Source organism: Orcinus orca, chromosome X (genome assembly GCF_937001465.1).
Source record: "Orcinus orca chromosome X, mOrcOrc1.1, whole genome shotgun sequence".
Classification (NCBI taxonomy): domain Eukaryota; kingdom Metazoa; phylum Chordata; class Mammalia; order Artiodactyla; family Delphinidae; genus Orcinus; species Orcinus orca.
Window position 1 is genome coordinate 88,526,667 of NC_064580.1, and position 16,485 is coordinate 88,543,151.

General features: G+C 40.0%; 1 protein-coding gene across 1 annotated transcript in view; it reads left to right on the plus strand.

The window, feature by feature from the left end:
• Positions 1 to 16,485, plus strand: part of DRP2 (dystrophin related protein 2) — a 48,941-nt gene continuing 32,456 nt past the window's right edge. The window contains exon 1 of the mRNA XM_033412438.2: positions 1 to 309. The gene's annotated coding sequence lies outside the window, so the exon portion shown is untranslated. The remainder of the gene's footprint in view (positions 310 to 16,485) is intronic.

A 16,485-nucleotide genomic window follows, 5' to 3' on the forward strand; every position in this document is an offset into this window, starting at 1 on the left:
CTCCGGTAGTTCTACAAAACTGTCCTTCCTCTTCCTGCATTTGCCCAGTCAAGGGTATCTTTGCCTGAGGTGGGAGTGATGCTGTTAGTCCTGTGATATGATTGCATAGCAACACAGAGCGGTTCCGAGAGGGGAGGAGGAGCAGGAGAAGGAGGGCAGGGAGGTGGGAGAGACAGAGGGAGAGTGTGCATACAGCAGCTGTCAGCATCCCTGTCTCAGGGACTTCTTTGCTGATTCACACAGGCAACCCAGCCCTGGCCGCCCAGCTCCCGGTTGTCGCCTGCTCCTCAGACCTGCTGGAATCAGAAGGTAGGCCACAGAGAAATGATTCCCAAGCCTCACCCTTTTTCAGCCCACTGAGGGGAAATGACTGAGGGAGGGGAAGCTCCAGAGGTACTCTGTGTGCGCCCGTGTGTGTGTGTGTGTGTGTGTGTGTGTGTGTGTGTGTGTGTATGCACCTGCCTGCCTGCCTGCCACCTGCTTGTGCCTTTAGGGGAAAACTTGCATTTAAAAAAATGCCCACAATGAAGTAGCCACCGCCTGGATTTATAGAAGGAAAAAAAAAAGATGCCCAGGAATAGAAACTCCATCCAATTTGAGCAACTATGGTCTAAAAATGAATAAGAGGAAGGTCCACAGTTTGCTGCTTTGAGAGTAGAGGGGTATTTATTTATTTACATGTTTGTTTATTTATTTATGTCTGTTCTCAATGACAGGCTTTTTGTCCATGGATGGATTTCCTGGAGGGAGGGAAGGGAAGGGGTGTGGAAAGCATTAGCTGAAAAGGGAGGAGAGAGGAAACGCGGGACCTTGGAGCAGGTTTCCTGAACAAATGAGTGTCTGGCCAGCAGACAGGACACAGGAGCACTTCCTTGGAGCAAACCGGGCTCTGACCTAGGAGCCTGGGGTTGAAGGTGCATCCTAATCTCTGCATTTACTTCCTGGCTCAATCCGGCTTCCCCCGTTGCAGTTTTCCTCTGATTGCTTCCCTTGATTTCCTTTCTACCCCCTGTAACCAGGAGGCTCCTCTCCATTCTTGAGAGCAGAGCTTGGAGAGCTTTGAAATGGGGATCACCTCTTCTGGCATCAAACACCCTGTTCCTTTTTCTCTCTTCAGCTTTCCCCAGCATCAGGCCCAATGCCCCAGCCTGGTAAGTGGGCCTGACACTGTGTGGGTAGTTAAGGCTTATCTTGCCTTTGGTAGGCAGGGAGAGCCAGGCCTCAGAGGTGTTGGGTCCAAGCAGGTAGCTGGGCAGGGCCGGGCTGGGGTGGAGTGGGGTAGAGAAGGAGGAAGGGCAGCAGCAGCAGCTGCCTGGAAAAGAACATACTTTTCTCATGTTTTCTTTTTGATTGTTCAAAAGAACAAAAGCCTTTAAAAAAAATCTCTCTGCCTCATTCACCTTAGCATCTGACTTTTCCAAAGGAATCCTTGTTTCTAGATTAAAGGCCCTCAGGTAAATCACCTTTTAAAAGGCCCTGTGGGAGCCACAAACCTCAGGAGATTTCCCCTCTGGGATTTGGATGGGGAGATAGTTCCAGAGAACCCTGGGATCTTCTAAGGAACCCCTCCCCGCAAAAGGCAGTGCTGCCAGTGGAACTGATAAGTGTCCTGTCCCTGAAAGAAGTCGGATCCCCTCTTTTCCTGGGTGGACTGGCCTCGGCTCTGCAGTCCTGTCTACTGCAAACCAGTGCTGGGCGATGAAGGCACTGAGGGCTCCTCTTCCCTTGAGGCTTGTCCCACAGGAATTCGGCCCTGAGCTCCAGGCCAGAGCACTCCTCAGCTCTGCAATCACCCAAAGGAAGGGAGCACGGCTTGAAGCAGCAAACTTAGCAAAGGCCCAAGAGCCACGTACAGAGGGCACATCTGGGATGCAGCACTTCTAACCAAAGATACTCAGAAGTTTCTCATGTTAAATCTGCCAAAATGTGAGATAGGATGGGCTCTCACTAATGAAGCCTAAGAAGATAGCCTTCTACAATGGCCAGGAGTACTCACTCAAAGGAAACCCACTCTGTGGAAGTTAAACTAGGAAACTACATTCCACTCTTTAAAAAGATTCTAAACATCCATCAGCAACTGAAAGAGCAAGTGAGATAAATCCTCCTAGGATGACATTTACCAAACCGATATTCCACAGAACACTGTTAGGAAAGAATGTTAATAGATTCTGTTTTAAAATAAGGAGTGCTGGTGGTGTGTTGCACGTGGCGGGGGACGTTTTCTTTCTTTTTTTTTTAAATTCTATTTTATCTTTTATACAGCACGTTCTTATTAGTTATCTATTTTATACATATTAGTGTATACATGTCAATCCCAATCTCCCAATTCATCACGCCACCATCACCCCCCCCACCCCACTTTCCCCTCTTGGTGTCCATCCGTTTGTTCTCTACATCTGTGTCTCAATTTCTGCCCCGCACACCGGTTCATCTGTACCATTTTTCTAGGTTCCACATATATGCGTTAATATATGATATTTATTTTTCTCTTTCTGACTTACTTCACTTTGTATGACAGTCTCTAGATCCATCCACATCTCTACAAATGACCCAATTTCGTTCCTTTTTATGGCCGAGTAATATTCCATTGTATATATGTGCCACATCTTCATTATCCACTCATCTGTCTATGGGCATTTAGCTTGCTTCCATGACCTGGCTATTGTAAATAGTGCTACAATGAACATTGGGGTGCATGTGTCTTTTTGAATTATGGTTTTCTCAGGGTATATGCCCAGCAGGGGATTGCTGGGTCATATGGTAGCTCTATTTTTAGTTTTTTAAGAAACCTCCATACTGTTCTCCATAGTGGCTGCATCAATTTACATACCCACCAATGGTGCAGGAGGGTTCCCTTTTCTCCACACCATCTCCAGCATTTATTGTTTGTAGGTTTTTTGATGATGGCCATTCTGACTGGTGTGAGGTGATGCCTCAATGTGGATTTGATTTACATTTCTCTAATGATTAGTGATGTGGAGCATCCTTTCATGTGTTTGTTGGCAATCTGTATATCTTCTTTGGAGAAATGTCTATTTAGGTCTTCTGCCCATTTTTGGATTGGGTTGTTTGTTTTTTTGATATTGAGCTGCATGAGCTGCTTGCACATTTTGGAGATTAATCATTTGTCTGTTGATTCATTTGCAAATATTTTCTCCCATTCTGAGGGTTGTCTTTTCATTTTGTTTGTAGCTTTCTTTGCTTTGTAAGAGCTTTTAAGTTTCATTAGGTCCCATTTGTTTATTTTTGTTTTTATTTCCGTTACTCTAGGAGGTGGACCAAAAAAGATCTTGCTGTGATTTATGTCAAAGAGTGTTCTTCCTATGTTTTCCTCTAAGAGTTTTATAGTGTCTGGTCTTTCATTTAGGTCTCTAATCCATTTTGAGTTTATTTTTGTGTATGGTGTTAGGGAGTGTTCTAATTTCATTCTTTTACATGTAGCTGTCCAGTTTTCCCAGCACCACTTATTGAAGAGGCTGTCTTTTCTCCATTGTATATCCTTGCCTCCTTTGTCATAGATTAGTTGACCGTAGGTGCATTGGTTTATCTCTGGGCTTTCTATCCTGTTCCATTTATCTATATTTCTGTTTTGGTGCTGGTACCATACTGTCTTGATTACTGTAGCTTTGTAGTATAGTCTGAAGTCAGGGAGTCTGATTCCTCCAGCTCCAGTTTTTTCCCTCAAGACTGCTTTGGCTATTCAGGGTCTTTTGTGTTTCCATACAAATTTTAAGATTTTTTGTTCTAGTTCTGTAAAAAATGCCACTAGTAATTTGATAAGGATTGCATTGAATCTGTAGATTGCTTTGGGTAGTATAGTAATTTTCACAATATTGATTCTTCCAATCCAAGAACATGGTATATCTCTCCAACTGTTTGTGTCATCTTTGATTTCTTTTATCAGTGTCTTATAGTTTTCTGAGTACAGGTCTTTTGCCTCCTTAGGTAGGTTTATTCCTAGGTATTTTATTCTTTTTGTTGCAGTGGTGAATGGGATTGTTTCCTTAATTTCCCTTTCTGATCTTTCGTTGTTAGTGTATAGGAATGCAAGAGATTTCTGTGCATTAATTTTGTATTCTGCAACTTTACCAAATTCATTGATTAGCTCTAGTAGTTTTCTGGTGGCATCTTTAGGATTCTCTATGTAGAGTATCATGTCATCTGCAAACTGTGACACTTTTTCTTCTTCTTTTCCAATTTGTATTCCTTTTATTTCCTTTTCTTCTCTGATTGCTGTGGCTAGGACTTCCAAAACTATGTTGAATAATACTGGTGAGAGTGGACATCCTTATCTTGTTCCTGATCTTAGAGGAAATGCTTTCAGTTTTTCACCATTGAGAATAATGTTTGCTGTGGGTTTGTCATATATGACCTTTATTATGTTGAGGTAGTTTCCCTCTATGCCCACTTTCTGGAGAGTTTTATCATACATGTATGTTGAATTTTGTCAAAAGTTTTCTCTGCATCTATTGAGATGATCATATGGTTTTTATTCTTCAGTTTGTTAATATGGTATATCACATTGATTTGTGTATGTTGAAGAATCCTTCCACCCCTGGGATTAATCCCACTTGGTCATGGTGTATGATCCTTTTAATGTGTTGTTGGATTCTGTTTGCTAGTACTTTGTTGAGGATTTTTGCATCTATATTCATCAGTGATATTAGTCTGTAATTTTCTTCTTTTATGGTATCTTTGTTGGGTTTTGGTATCAGGGTGATGGTGGCCTCATAGAATGAGATTGGCAGTGTTCCTTCCACTGCAATTGTTTGGAACAGTTTGAGAGGGATGGGTGTTAGCTCTTCTCTCAATGTTTGATAGATTTCACCTGTGAAGCCATCTGGTCCTGGACTTTTGTTTGTTGGAAGATTTTTAATTGCAGTTTCAATTTCAGTGCTTCTGATTGGTCTGTTTATATATATATTTAAAATTTTATTTATTTATTTTTGGCTGCATTGGGTCTTCATTGCAGTGCATGGGCTTCTCATTGCGGTGGCTTGTCTTGTTGTGGAGGACAGGCTCTAGGCACACAGGCTTCAGTAGTTGTGGCACGTGGGCTCAGTAGTTGTGGCTTGTGGGCTCTAGAGCACAGGTTCAGTAGTTGTAGCACACGAGCTTAGTTGCTCTGTGTCATGTGGGACCTTCCCAGACCAGGGCTTGAACCTGTGTCCCCTGCATTGGCTGGCGGATTCTTAACCACTGTGCCACCAGGGAAGCCCCTGGTCTGTTTATATTTTCCATTTCTTCCTGGTTCACTCTCGGAAGGTTGTGCTTTTCTAAGAATTTGTCCATTTGTTTCAGGTTGTCCATTTTATTGGCATAGAGTTGCTTGTAGTAATCTCTGATGACCGTTTTATTTCTGACGTGCCTGTTGTAACTTCTCCTTTTTCATTTCTAATTTTATTGATTTGAATCTTCTCCCTTTTTTTCTTGATAAGTCTGGCTAAAGGTTTATCAATTTTCTTTACCTTGTCAAAGAACCAGCTTTTAGTTTTATTTATCTTTGCTATTGTTGTCTTTGTTTCTATTTCATTTATTTCTGATCTGATCTTTATGATTTCTTTCCTTCTACTAACTTTGGGTTTTTTTGTTCTTCTTTCTCTAGTTCCTTTAGGTGTAAGGTTAGTTTGTTAGAGATTTTTCTTGTTTCTTGAGGTAGGCTTGTATTGCTATAAACTTCCCTCTTAGAACTGCTTTTGCTGCATCCCATAGGTTTTGGATCGTTGTGTTTTCGTTGTCATTTGTCTCTAGGTACTTTTTGATTTCCTCTTTGATTTCTTCAGTGATCTCTTCATTATTTAGTAATGTATTGTTTAGCCTCCATGTGTTTGTGTTTTTTACGTTTCTTTCCCTGTAATTGATTTCTAATCTCATAGCGTTGTGGCCGGAAAAGATGTTTGATATGATTTCAATTTTCTTAAATTTACCAAGGCTTGATTTGTGACCCAAGCTGTGATCTATCCTGGAGAATGTTCCGTATGCACTTGAGAAGAAAGTGTAATCTGCTGTTTTTGGATGGAATGTCCTGTAAATATCAATTAAATCTATCTGGTCTATTGTGTCATTTAAAGCTTGCGTTTCCTTATTAATTTCCTGTCTGGATGATCTGTCCATTGGTGTAAGTGAGGTGTTAAAGTCCCCCACTATTACTGTGTTACTGTCAATTTCCTCTTTTATAGCTGTTAGCAGTTGCCTTATGTATTGAGGTGCTCTTATGTTGAGTGCATATATATTTATAATTGTTATATCTTCTTCTTGGATTGATCCCTTGATCATTACATAGTGTTCTTCCTTGTCTCTTGTAACATCCTTTATTTTAAAGTCTATTTTATCTGATATGAGTATTGCTACTCCAGCTTTCTTTTGACTTCCATTTGCATGGAATATCTTTTTCCATCCCCTCACTTTCAGTCTGTATGTGTCCCTAGGTCTGAAGTGGGTCTCTTGTAGACAGCATATAGGTGGGTCTTGTTTTTGTATCCATTCAGTGAGCCTGTGTCTTTTGGATGGAGCATTTAATCCATTCATGTTTAAGGTAATTATCAATATGTATGTTCCTATTACCAGTTTCTTAATTGTTATGGGTTTGTTTTTGTAGGTCCTTTTCTTCTCCTGTGTTTCCCACTTAGAGAAGTTCCTTTAACTTTTGTTGTAGAGCTGGTTTAGTTGTGCTGAATTCTCTTAGCTTTTGCTTGTCTGTAAAGGTTTTAATTTCTCCGTCAAATCTGAATGAGACCCTTGCTGGGTAGAGTAATCTTGGTTGCAGGTTTTCCCTTTTCATCACTTTAAATATGTCCTGCCACTCCCTTCTGGCTTGTAGAGTTTCTGCTGAGAAATCAGCTGTTAACCTTATGGGAGTTCCCTTGTATGTTGTCATTTTTCCCTTGTTGCTTTCAATAATTTTTCTTTGCCTTTAATTTTTATCAATTTGATTACTATGTGTCTCGGCATGTTTCTCCTTGGGTTTATCCTGCATGGGACTCACTGTGCTTCCTGGACTTGAGTGGCTATTTCCTTTCCCATCTTAGGGAAGTTTTCGACTATAATCTCTTCAAATATTTTCTCTGGTCCTTTCTCTCTCTCTTCTCCTTCTGGGGCCCCTGTAATGCAAATGTTGTTGCATTTAATGTAGTCCCAGAGGTCTCTTAGGCTGTCTTCATTTCTTTTCATTCTTTTTTCTTTATTCTGTTCTGTGGCAGTGAATTCCACCATTCTGTCTTCCAGGTCACTTATCCATTCTTCTGCCTCAGTTATTCTGCTATTGATTCCTTCTAGTGTATTATTTTCTTTTTTTTTTTTTGAAGTATGCGAGCCTCTCACTGTTGTGGCCTCTCCCATTGCGGAGCACAGGCTCCGGACGCGCAGGCTCAGCGGCCATGGCTCACGGGCCCAGCCATTCTGCGGCATGTGGGATCTTCCCGGACCAGGGCACGAAGCCGTGTCCCCTGCATCAGCAGGCAGACTCTCAACCACTGCGCCACCAGGGAAGCCCCTTCCAGTGTATTTTTCATGACAGTTATTGTATTGTTCATCTCTGTTTGTTTGTTCTTTAATTCTTCTAGGTGTTTGTTCTTTAATTCTTCTAGGTCTTTTTTAAACATTTCTTGCATCTTCTCGATCTTTGCCTCCATTCTTTTTCAAGGTCCTGGATCATCTTCACTATCATTATTCTGAATTCTTTTTCTGGAAGCTTGCTTATCTCCACTGCATTTAGTTGTTTTTCTGGGGTTTCATCTTGTTCCTTCATCTGATACAAAGTCCTCTGTCTTTTCATTTTGTTTATCTTTCTGTGAACGTGGTTTTCCTTCCACAGCTGCAGAACTGTAGTTCTTCTTACTTCTGCTGTCTCAGGGGGCCATTTTCTATGGTCCAATAATTTTTTGAAAATGCTTCATAACTGAATTATCCTCTTGAAGAGTCATAATATATATAAATATGTTAAAGGCTCTGAGAAGTACTGCTGTAATCTGTTTAATTCTGTTTGTTTGTTTGTTTTGTGGTATGCTGGCCTCTCACTGTTGTGGCCTCTCCCCTTGCGGAGCACAGGCTCCGGACACGCAGGCTCAGCGGCCATGGCTCACGGGCCCAGCCGCTCCGCGGCATGTGGGATCTTCCTGGACCGGGGCACGAACCCGCATCCCCTGCATCGGCAGGTGGACTCTCAACCACTGCGCCACCAGGGAAGCCCTGTTTAATTCTGTTTAACCCAATATATCCCAAACAGATTTGACCAGGGAACTCTTTTCTACATGGAAAAAATTTTTGTATCTTGCACACACAGTTTTAGAAATTGCTACTCAAAAAAAAAATCCTGGAAGAAATTGACATATGGAAAAAAACTTTAAAATAATCTAATCCAGCACCACATTTTTAAGTGTGAAAAAATGAGAGGTTAATGAAATTGTTCTTTCTGAGTATTTGAGAGAATGGAACCCTTATCTCCTAATTCTTAGTCCCCCTGTGCCCATTTGCTGCTCCTCTAGCAGGTTCCCTCCTGTTAAATTAGTCCCAGGAAGATGAAGCAGGTTGAAGGAATAATCCTGTCATTTTGAGTGAGATGTTTGTATCTTATACATTTCTTTAGTTATTTTGTTATATATGAAAATTCTGAATTTCCCTTTCAGCCTTGGATTTTTTGCATTCTTTTAAACAATATGCTATGAAAATTTTTAGACATTCAAAGAGGTATAAAGAATAATATAATGAAAATCAGGATATCCACCATCCAGCTTAAGAAAAAACATCTCCAGTAGACTTGAAACCCTCTATCCTTCTGTGATCAAACTTCCTCCTTTCCTCCCTCCAAAGTAACCACTCTCTGGATTTGGCATTTATTATTCTCATGCATCTATTTATACTTTTACTATATATGTATGGGTCTTTAAGCAGCATATGCCACTGCTTTATGTGTTTTTAAAATGTATATCAATGGTATGTATTCTTTTCCAATTTGTTTTTTCCTATTCAATGTTATATTTGTGAAATTCATCCACATTGTGATATGTGACTCTAGTTCATTCATTTTTCACTATTGTATAGCATTCCATTTAATGAATGTGCCATGATTTATTTATCCATTCTGTAGTTGATGGACATTTAGGCTGTTTCCAGTTTCTGGCTCACAGGGCTACTGTGATCATTCCTGTGTAGATATTCTTATGTGACTATTGCTATTGGGTATATATCTAGGAGGGAATTGCCCCATTGCAGGGTATGAGAATTTTTCACTTTGGGGAGATATTGTCAGATTGCTCTCCAAAATGGTTTACTAACTTATACCCCCACCAGCAGTGTATAAAGGTTTTAGATGTATTGCATTAATTGGTTCTTTCTTTTTCCCTTTCCAATTCCTATATCTTTTATTTCATTTGGTTTTCTTTTTTCTTTTTTTTATTGGAGTATAGTTGATTGATAATGTTGTGTTAGTTTCAGGTGTACAGCATAGTGATTATGTTATAAACACACACACACACACATACATATTCTTTTCCATTATGGTTTATTACAAGATGTTGAGTATAGTTCCCTATGCTATACGGTAGGTCCTTGTTGTTTATCTGTTTTATATATAGTAGTGTGTATATGTTAATCCCAAACTCCTAGTTTATCCCTCCTCCCCCCTTTCCCCTTTAGTAACCATAAGTTTGTTTATTAATTGGTTCTTATAATACAATTCTCCTCATGAGGATGCATCTCTGATCTTTCTTCCCACTGGAAAAGAAATTGTATTTCTCAAAATTACTTGACATCTACCTTCTCAGGAACACATTTCATTGTTTCCATTTGTAAATGAAGGGGTTGGCCTAAGTAAGCTCTAAGGTCCCTACCAGCTTGACAATCTGTGTTCCCTGTGTTATTCATTAGTGAGAGCATCTGAAGCAGAACCTTGGTTTTTGGCTACATTGCAGGAATTATTTTAGGAACACATAACAAGGTTTGGTACAAATGAAATGTGTGTCTCGTCTCTTAGTGCCATGCTGTCAGGTAGAAAGGCAGTGCTGTGAGAGGGAGGGCCATCATGCAATGTCACCTTGGACTGGAGAGAGGAAACTGTAGCTCACAAGAAGGGGTCTTCTTTTCACTTCCCTGTTCTTTCCCGAGCCTCTCATGATTTAGAAGTCTTCCTTATTTATTTTCTTCCAAGAATAATAAATGATTGTTGTAAAAATTATATATATATATATATATATAAAATATATGTACACACACACAAAGTGTATAAAGTCAAAATGAGGGTCCCCTTCATACAACTCTCCAGAAGCAATGTCGCTGAACAGTTTTTTGTTTTTGTTTTTTGTTTTTTGCGGTACTCGAGCCTCTCACTGTTGTGGCCTCTCCTATTGTGGAGCACAGGCTCCGGACACGCAGGCCCAGCGGCCATGGCTCACAGGTGCAGCCACTCTGCGGCATGTGGGATCCTCCCGGACCGGGGCACAAGCCTGCGTCCCCTGCATCAGCAGGTGGACTCTGAACCACTGCACCACCAGGGAAGCCCATGCTGAACGGTTTGTGTATCCTTGTAGGCTTTCTTTCTGTGCATACACAGAAAGAAGGTTTTTTACAAAACTGGAGTTATACCAGACATGTTCATTCTGACACTTTTTTTTAACCTAAAATATATATCTTCAGCATCTGTTCAAATCAGTGAGTACAGATCTACCTCTTTCTTTTTAACAGCTACATAGTATTCCATAGCATGAGTAGCTGCAATAATAGAAAAGATTTCAGTACTTACTAGATGTCAGAAACTATGAATTAACTCATTACAACAAGGCTATGAAGTACGTCTTTTCATTATCCCCTTTTTTACAGATGCAGGGACTGAAGCATGAAGTCAGGGAGCTTGTCCAAACCTGTGCTGTTAGGTCTTGGAGCCAGGATGCAAACTCTAGTGTACTGGCTCAGAGCCCACACTCTACACTGCTATGCGGTGCCGCCTCTCCGATACTTAACCAGTCCCTTGTTGATGGAGATTTGAGTCAATTGCAGTTTTGCTATTGCAAACAATACTGTAGCAGACACCCTCGTCCACTTCTGCAAGTACTTCTGTAGGGTAGGTTCCTAAACTTCTCCAGTTTATAGGTGGAAAGAGCTTATTCATTTGTTCAAAAAGCAGTTACTGAGCTCTAAGGCACTGGGAAAGGTCTGAGGTCAGACTGGGAGAGTTGACTAGCATTTTACCTCCCAGATGTCCTTGGAAGGTCATTTAAATGCTCTGTAGGATTTGCCAGCTGGCTGATACCCCAGACCCACTGCATCCTGTCCATTCTTAATTGCTTGTGTCTTTGCCTGGGTAGTGGCATGTCTGAGTCAGCCCTTGGGCTCCCACCTGGTGGCCCATAGCCAAGAATCTTCCCTACTTACTAAGTGTCAGTGACCACAGTGCCTCAGAGCCTGGGTTCTAGAATTAACAGATGCAGAATAGTGTAGCAGTGAAGAACTTGTATTCTGAGACACACTAGCCTGGATGTAAATCCCAGTTCCTCACCTCAGAGTAACGATATCACTTTGAACAAGTTACTTACTGCCTATGTGCCTCCGTGTTCTTACCTGCACAATGCAGACAACAGTAGTAACTACTTCATAGGATTGTCCTGAGGATTCAATACTTGATGTATGTAGACTGATTAGTTAATATATGTAAAACATGGAATACAGTAAATTTTAACTGTTATTATTTATTTGACTGTGGAAAAGCTGCTACACCTACCTTTCCATAAAACAGTTGAAGATGTCCATGGCACTTTGGTGAGGGGTGGGGAGGGAGGGAGAGAATAGCCGTTAAATAGCTAATATACTCACACAGCTCCAAATTCAAAAGGTACAAAAAGATATTCAGTAAAAACTATATCTCCTATTCGTGACATGGGGCTTTTGTGGGTGTGAGTAATTATTCTATTTCTCAACCCAAGCCATGATTATATGGGGATTTACTTTGTAATAATTCAATATATTTTACACATATGTTTTATGCACTTTTTTGTAAGTTATATTTCTCAGTTTTAGAAAGAGAGAAAATAAGGAAAAATCCCAAAGGAATGGAAGGAATTCTCCCACCTCTGTCTAGTAGCCACTTGATGCCATTCTCCAAAGGCAATCAATGTTAACGGGTTCTTTTCTATACTTCCAAAGATATTTTATTGCATATATAAGCACATATTTTCCTTTTTTTAAAACTAATGTAAACTAACCACTTTATTTTTTATTCTTGTTTCCTTTTTACTTAAAAATATATCTTAAGAGATCATTCTATATTGGCACATAAATAGTTCTTAATTCTGTTTTTAACAGCTGTATAGAATTCCATTGTATGGATACACAATTATTTATTTAACAAGTCCTTAGTAATGGACAATTAGGTTGTTTGCAGTTTTTTTGCCATTTCAAGCCTTGCTTCAAATGCTAATGTTCTGTATACATCATTTCACACAAATGTAAGAAATGTGTATATCCAGAGCCTTTCTCTTCATGCCCCTTGGGATTTGTACCTACAAAATTGAGGACCTGTACACTCACCTGTTTGGAGTTCAATTCAGTAGATCAAGTTAGTTTTTGTCTCTTAATCCCATACTCCTATCTCACCTCTTCCTGATTCCCTCTCCCCACTGGTAGCCACTAGTTTGTTCTCTGTATCTGTGAGTCTGTTTTCTTTTTGTTATATACACTTGTTTGTTTTATTTTTTAGATTCCACATATAAGTGATAACATAGAGTATTTGTCTACACATAAAATAATTAAGCAACAAGGATATATATTGTACAGCACAGGGAACACAGCCATTAGTTTATAATAACTTTAAATGGAGTATAATCTATAAAAATACTAAATCACTATGTTGTACACCTGAAACTAATATAATGTTGTAAATCAACTATACTTTAATTAAGAAAATCAAGTCAGAAAACATTCACCGAGTGCCTGCTCTGTGCCTGGCTCTGTGTTAAAAATATGTGAGGTAGAAATAAATATTGGGCATGAATCTTGTCCTCCACCAGCCAACAAACTTGCTTTCATGCTGAAATCCTGGTATTCCACATATATTTAAAGCTTTTATCTCTGCCTAAGTTAAACAATGTCTCCTCCCTGAATCCTCCCAGAAGGGCCTGTATATGGCTTTGAGAACTAGGAAAAGAGTATTCCTATTGGGAAAAAGCCACAGTTTGGTATCTAGCAGGATACCTAGGGGAGAGCACAGACGAGTTGGTTCCACTGCAAAAGCATCCTCCATACTACTTCATGCATCCAAAGCTTCTCTCTCACCTTAGCTCAAAAACATCCATAAATATATCCTATATCCCTCCAGCTTGAAGTGAACAGTTCCTGCTCTCTGACCTTTCAGAGTATGATTTCTGTACCCCACGTAAGGTATGAATCATTTCTCCCCTGTGATACTTGTTTATATGTCTTATTTCCCACACTCGACCTTTTGGGTACCAAGTCAGATTCATCTCCAATTCCTCACAGACTCTGCAAGTTAAAAGGAGGAATAGGAAGAGAACAATCAGTATGTACAGGTAGTAATTGGGACAGGATGGAGATAAATAAAGAGGCAGAAAGAAGAATCTTTATGTAGAACAAGGAGCACTGGCCAAGAGTCAGGAGGTCCAGGTTCACTTGTGTCTCAGCATCTTCATCTGTCAGATGGGATCATAATTCTGGCTGGGCCAACCTTACCAGGTCCATTGAGGATCAAGAAAAACAGTACAGCAGGCTACAAAAGCATGCCCTACAAATATAGCAAATGCTAGCATTTTGATGTGTGGCAACTGTTAAACATTAACATTTTAGCAAACCAAGGTCTAGAGAGGTGAAATGACTTGTCACAATCAGTGGCAAAGTCTGAACATAACAGAAGGTAGTCATGGTAGTACTAGAAAGAGTTTATCCCTTTTTGGCCTGTGTTGGGATTAGAAGATCTGAATTCCCTGATTCCTGGATTTGTTTTATTTTTATTTTGTGAAGCATCAAACTGACATCAGGTCAGTAGAGGAGAATAGGAAGGAAGGAATTTAATCTGTAGAGTGGTGAACCTCAAAAGAGAAAAAGGGATAGTTTATGAAAGAAGAACTACAACTGGCCACTAAAAATGGAAGGAAAAAGTTAAGCATTTCTAGTAGTTAAGGATGCAAAGTAATCCTCAAGATGCCATCTTCACTTACAAAATTGGCAAAGATATTTTAAAAATAAGAATACTAACTGCCGGCAAGTGTGCTGGGAAACTGGCTTTCTCATACATTGGGGGTAGTACAAAGTGATCTAACTTTATTCTAGGGCAATTTAGAAGTATGTATTACAAGTCTGGGATTTCCCTGGTGGCGCAGTGTTTAAGAATCTGCCTGCCAACACCGGGGACACGGGTTCTATCCCTGGTCCGGGAAGATCCCACATGCCGCGGAGCAACTAAGCCCGTGCGCCACAACTACAGAGCCTGCGCTCTAGAGCCCATGCGCCACAGCTACTGAAGCCCGTGTGCCTAGAGCCTGTGCCCCACAACAAGAGAAGCCACCACAATGAGAAGCTGGTGCACTGTAACAAAGAGTAGCCCCCGCTTGCCGCAGCTAGAGAAAGCCTGCGTGCAGCAATGATGACCCAACACAGCCAATAATAAAGTAAATAAATTAACAAAAAAAGAAGTATGTATTACAAGTCTGAAAATGGTTCATGCCTTTTGATCCAGGAGTTTTCCCTTCTAGGAAATTATCTTACGGAAAGAATCACAAATATGCACAAGGCTGTTCATTGCAGTGTGACACATTGAATTGTTAAAATAAATGATGGTATATCCATTCAGTGGGATAGTATACAACAATGATTACAGCTAACATTTATTGAACAGTGTGCCATTGCCAGACACTGTACTAAGTTATTTAAATACATTATTAATTTTAATCGTTAGAAGTAGTCTACGAGGGCAGTCATCCCCATTTTACAGATGAGGACACTGAAGCTCAGAAAGGTTAACTTGTCCCAGGCCACATTGATATTAGGTTGAATAGTGTGGGTTTGACCCTAGGTCTGTCTGATGCAAAAATCCATGACCTCAACCATAGCACTCTAACAGCTTTGCAGCCATTAGAAATCATCTTTTAGAGGAATAGTTAGTGAAATTCTAAACTGATCATGATATAAAAGGAAAATAAAAAAAGCATGATACAAAATTATAAATATATAATGAATATATAAATAATATGATGACAAGTTTATTTCCAAAGTGTAAGTATATATTTTTCACAGGAAAACTACCATAAGGATTCACACCTGTTAGTAATGGTTATCTCTGGATACTAGTATTATAGGTTATTTTTAGTTTCAGTTATTTTTTTAATATTTTCCAGTTTTTCTATAAACATGCATTATTTGTATAAAAATATTAATGTAAAAAGAGGGCTGAAAGCAAGACTTTTGTAGCCATCATACTTACAATATGTCCATAGCAGTACTTCATTTTTGATCTGAGTGGTTAATTCTTTTATGTTGGCGTTGGATCAGAGGGGAGCCACCTTTTCAACCATTCTTTAGGGCAATCTCTTTGGGGATGAGGAATGATGTAGTTGTGTGATCTCTAGGGACTTTGACTACAGTAAAATGTCCTTCAGACAATAAATTCTTGCACCTTCATGATCTGTAATGGTCCCAATCTTTGGACCATAGACCCATGAGGAGGAGGGAAGGGTACTTAATGTGAGGAGTCCACAGATCTTTAAATGTATAAGTGTTTTTCTCACTCCGTAAGTGCTAAAAGTACAGCTACTATGTAGGTGTGAGTGGGTGAAGTGAGATGTTTTTATTTTAAGAAGAGGCCCTTATACCTAAAATGTTGGGAACCACTGAAATAGAGACTAAAAATGGTGGCTATTTAATCATCAGGATCAGGAATCAAAGATGTTCACTTCCTGCCCATTGGATCAAAGCTGGCACATCTTTGCCCAGCACTAAAAGATATCACTTTTATCATCTGCAAGCATTGTTTTAGCCACCCATCCTCATCACACTTGTGTACATTCACTAAACTGTCAGTTGGTCTGTACATTTAACTTTTTCATTCATGTCTTTTCTAAGCTTAGCTCTTGACATCAAAAGCTGAACATGTCTAAAGAATAGTTTATTACGGAATACTGCTCTCACCTGCCCCTGCCACACCAAATTTGCTTCTTCTCTTGTCTTTCCTTTCCTGCTGTTGGCAACATTATCCACCCAGCTCCCAAATTAAAGACCTTTGACTCCTTCACCTCTCTCACCCTTCACCTGCAAGTGATCACCGAGCCCAGTGTGTTTTACCTCTTCAATGTAACTCAAAGCCATGTTCTCTGCTCCCTCCTCACTGCAACTGCCTGCCTATTTTGACAGCTCCTCAATGGGTTTTTGCCCAAGAGAATCTCTCCACAAGGTAGCCAGAGGGCTCTTTCTAAAATGCAAATCTAGTCATGTCACTCCCCTGCTTAAAGTCTTCAGTGCTTTCCTATTGTCTACGAGATGAAGCCTTAG